Genomic DNA, 4,862 nt, shown 5'->3' with positions numbered 1-4,862 from the left:
TAATGTCATTTGCAAATATCTTCTCCCATTCCGTGGGTTGCCTCTTTGTTTTTTTGACTGTTTCCTTTGCTGTGCAGAAGCTTTTGATTTTGATGAACTCCCAAAAGTTTATTTTTGCTTTTGTTTCCTTTGCCTTTGGAGACATATCTTGAAAGAAGTTGCTGTGGCTGATATCGAAGAGATTACTGCCTATGTTCTCCTCTAGGATTCTGATGGATTCCTGTCTCACGTTGAGGTCTTTTATCCATTTTGAGTTTATCTTTGTGTATGGTATAAGAGAATGGTCGAGTTTCATTGTTCTACTTATAGCTGTCCAGTTTTCCCAGCACCATTTATTGAAGAGACTGTCTTTTTTCCACTGTATATTTTTTCCTGTTTTGTCGAAGATTAATTGACCATAGAGTTGAGGATTCATATCTGGGCTCTCTACTCTGTTCCACTGGTCTATGTGTTAGGATTTTGTTCAAAGTAAATAATCCCACTGGATTCTATGTTTAGAAATTTCACATCCTTCATGATCCTGATAGGCAAGTAGATTAATATTAGACAGTAAGAAGGAACCCCTCACACACATTTTAACCAAAGAGTAAGATGAATATAGATATATATGGGCCTAAGTTTTCATGAAAGAAGTTGAAAGAGATTCCTTAAAAAAAAAGACCTTTTATTTATTTATTTGACATGAGAGAGAGAGAGAGAGTGGTCACAAGTAAGCAAAGAGGCAGGCAGAGTGAGAGCTGAGCAGAGAGCCTAGTGCAGGGCTTGATCCCAGGACTCTGAGATCATGACCTGAACAGAAGGCAAAGGCTTAACCCACTGAGCCACCCAGGCACCCCAAGAGATAGCATTCATCTAACTTTTGTTCTTTACTATCTTTAACTTTTTTTCTATCATCTGTCCTTCTTGTCCATTGAACTTTTCTGGGAAAATTCAGCCCTGGATCAACTTAACTGTTCATTGCTTCCACTCTTATACCTGAGCACAGCTGGAAAAAAATTCACACAGCTGTGTAGATTGGTTTCACTTATAAATTCACGACCTCTCACCTCATTTGAACCCTCAATGTTACCTAGATATTCTTTGTTCACTAATGACATCTTTCCTTCAAGCTCCAAACTGGCTATTTCAAACTTTCTTTCCAAACTTTTCTTTCCTCACTCACTCAGCAGATGACAATATTCTGTTTCATATAAAAACAGAAATTAAATGAAAGCTCCCTCAAGCAAAAATGAGACAATTATTAACACCATGGAAAACAAAAACTTGTACAAAAAAGGAAATTAAATTATACTATTTAGTTAGGAAATAAATATTCCTAATAGTATAAAACTGTGGTATAGCTGAATTTGAAGAATTGAGGGAGAGTAAGTGGTCATTCTCTTCCATAATAGGAACTCAATAGATAATATAAATAATATATAATATTGGCTAATATAGATAATATATAATATTGGCTAATTAGGAAGTAAAACTGTGGGCATATTATTTTTAACCATGGAGCACTTGTGTGGATCAGTCAGTTAGGCATCCAACTCTTGATTTTGTCTCAGGTCTTGAATTTAGGGTCATGAAATCAAGCCCTGTATGGGGCTCTGAGCTCAGCAGGGAGTCCAGTTGAGATTTTTTTCCCCCTCTGCCCCTCCCCCTATGCTCTCTCTCTCTCTCTCCCTTTCTCTCTCAAAAAAATAATAATGAATAGGTAAATCTTTAAAAAAAATACATGGAGATAAATAAGGGAGGAAACAGCTTAAAAAGTTCAAAGTTTTCATGAGGAGGAAGTACTCAGGAGGAGGGAGCAGAGGACTGCTATTTTATGTTAATAAGTCTTGTAGTATTATATAACTATTACTTTGAAAAAATAATTTTCAGAATGTTAAGGTAAACTCTTGTGTGGCACCTTGGAGGTAGTAGGCTGTTTTAGGATGAAGTTGAACATCTCTTTACCAGCTTCTGGCTGCCAGAAACTCATTGAAGTGGACAATGAGAGCAAACTTCATACCTTTTATGAGAAGCATATAGCCACAGAAGTTGCTGATGATGCTCTGGGTGAAAAATGGAAGGGTTACATGGTCTGAATTGGTGGTAGCAATGACAAATAAGGCTTTCTCATGAGACAGGGTGTCTTGTCCCATGGCCATGTTCACCTGCTGCTAAGGGCCATTCCTGCTACAGATCAAGGAGGACTAGAGTAAGAAAGTAAAAATCTGTTTGTGGTTGCATTGTGGGTGGCAATCTCAGTGTTCTCAACTTGGTCATTGTAAAAAAGGGGGCAAAGGATATTCCTGGAAACACTGATACTTTTGTGCCTCATCACCTGGAGCACAAAAGGCCTAGCAGAATCTACAAACTTTTCAGTCTCTCTAAAGATGATGTCCACCAGTATGTTGTGTGAAGCCCTCTAAACAAAGGTAAGACACCTGTAACCAAAGTTCCCAATTCTGTATCTTATTACTCCATATGTCCTCTAAAACAAATGTCTGTGCATTACTCTGAAGAAACAGAATACTAAGAAAAATAAGGAAGAGACTGCAGAATATACTGAACTTCAGGCTAAGAGAATGAAAAAGGCCAAAGAAAAATGCGAGGAACCTATTGCCAAGAGACGGAGGCTGTCTTCTTTGAGAGCTTCTACCTCTAAGGCCAAGTCCAGTCAAAAATGACATTTTCCTAAGAGTAACAAATAAATAATATCAGATATAAATATATAACTAAGTTGCAGAGAAATGAGAAGGGTTATGATTCATGGTAATGGGTTTGAGTGAGTGTATCTTTTTGATAGGTATATCAACTTTCACTTAGAAAAATTTCCACCTTTTACTCATGGCTGAAGTTCACCTACTTTATGATTTCCCTCTGATAGAAAACTTGGCAGAAACTATTTTCTAAAAAGAACTGACTCCTTTAAATAGATCACAGTGGGTATACAGAGTGGCTTCAGAACCTTGGATAGGAAATGTCACTACACAGCCTCTTTGGCCACCAAAAGCCCATGGTAGGAGACAATTTTCCAGTTAGGCTCTTTTTCAACTTTTGGGTCAGGAATGACAGAGACCTTCTTCCTGGGTCTGATATTTTCTTCTTGGGATTTATATTTGTTACTTTATACTGTTAGCAAACATTTCCAAAATTCTGGTTCACATAGGACCAAACTTAAAAGAAGATGGCTATTGAGCATTTAAGGTGTGTCAGACACTGATACTTATAGAGCAAGTCTGTGAGAGAAGTATATATTCACAGGGGAAATATGGGGATATACTAAAGAGGGTACCCAAGGTAATGAAAAATGCTGTATTGGGATTCATAACCTCAACTCCCTGTTACTCTATCTCTACCATACCCTGTGACCTTGAGCATGTAATTTCTCCATGCTTGTTCTAAATTTCCTCCTTTATAGAATGAGAAGGTTGGACTAAATAATTCTCAAACTATAGGATGCACTGGAATTACTTGGGATGCTTATTACAAAAGCAGCTTCCTGTGGAATCACCCCCAAAAGTTACTGAATTAATCTCTGGAAGTTGGGGGGGGTCGCTGAAATATATAATTTTAACACGTTCCTTTGGTGGTTCTGATACATGTGGATCTTGAAGCGCAATTGAATAAATGAATCCAGGGCTCCATGCTCTTTTCCAGCCCTAACATTTTATGATCTAGTATCCAGGTGGATACTAGGTGGATAAAGATGTGATTGAAAGAGGAAACAGGGGTTGAAGGAAAGATTTTTCTCATTCATTAATTCACTGAATCAGGAAATATTTAAGTCTCTATTATGTACATATTGAACAGCTATTATCTGGGCTTTTCTGTATCTGTTTTATTAATTTTTGGTGATGGGAAGGAATTGGGAAATAAAGAATGGTGTCTTTTAATATCTGGACCAGTGCTTAGTGATGTGCACATTTAGAAACTAATGTAAGGGGTAGTAAGATTATTCACAGTAACTAAAAAGTGAAAATGACCCAAATGTCCATTAACTGATGAATAGATAAACAAATTGTGGTATACACTTATAATGGAATATTATTCATCAATAAAAAAAGAATGCAATACAGATACTTTCTACAAAATGGGTGAGATTTAAAAACATTATACTAAGTGAAGGAACCTGGGTACAGAATCCCATGTATTATATAATTCCATTTATATGAAGTGCTCAGAATTGGAAAATCAATAGAGATAGTTATATTAGTGGTGGTCTAGGACTGAGCTTGAGGCATGGATTTGGGTCAATGGGGAATAACTTTTAATAGGTATGAGGTTCTTTTTGGAGTGAAAAAAATGTCTAAAATTGATTGTGTTGATGATTGAACAAATGTGTGAATATACTAAAAACCATTGACTTGTACATTTTAAATGGGTGAATTTATGGTATGCCACCTATATCTCAATTACATATATATTTTATGTATAATATGAAGCTGGAAGATTATTTATTGCCTGTTCATCAAGTTGGAAGAAAGTATACCAACTCTTAATATGGATGGAAAATCAAACTCATGCTTGTTTCATCTGTCTCTTTTTTTATGCACACATTTTAAATCACTTTTTTCCCCCATTTCAGTTATGTTTTAGGGGTCCATCCTGTGGGCTTTAGTTGGATACTTGGAAGCAATTTGTTAGTCAATAAATATTTGTTGCATTTGCTTTAGTTAAATTAAAACATTTTTGTCCACTAACAATCCACAGCAGCTGGTATGGTTGTTCTTGGCCTTGCCCGCTTTTATAGTGGTGTAAATAGTGGCAGTATGCATGCCTTAAAAAGAGATATCAAAATAAATAGAATGTCCCTAATGTATTGTTTGGGTAGAAAAAAGTGTACTTTAGATCAAATAAAATATTCCAAGTCTATTCTTCAATTCTTT

The 4,862-nt window shown here is 36.2% G+C and overlaps 1 pseudogene; it reads left to right on the top strand.

The window, feature by feature from the left end:
• The first annotated feature begins 1,922 nt into the window (after window positions 1-1,922).
• LOC101677672 lies at window positions 1,923-2,660 on the top strand (annotated as a pseudogene).
• The last annotated feature ends 2,202 nt before the right edge of the window (window positions 2,661-4,862 follow it).

The sequence above is a fragment of the Mustela putorius genome, unplaced genomic scaffold, assembly GCF_011764305.1.
Source record: "Mustela putorius furo isolate JIRA1106 unplaced genomic scaffold, ASM1176430v1.1 tig00003901_pilon_pilon_pilon, whole genome shotgun sequence".
NCBI lineage: Eukaryota > Metazoa > Chordata > Mammalia > Carnivora > Mustelidae > Mustela > Mustela putorius.
The sequence above is the reverse complement of the archived record's forward strand: the minus strand, read 5'-3'. Positions and strand labels throughout refer to the sequence as shown.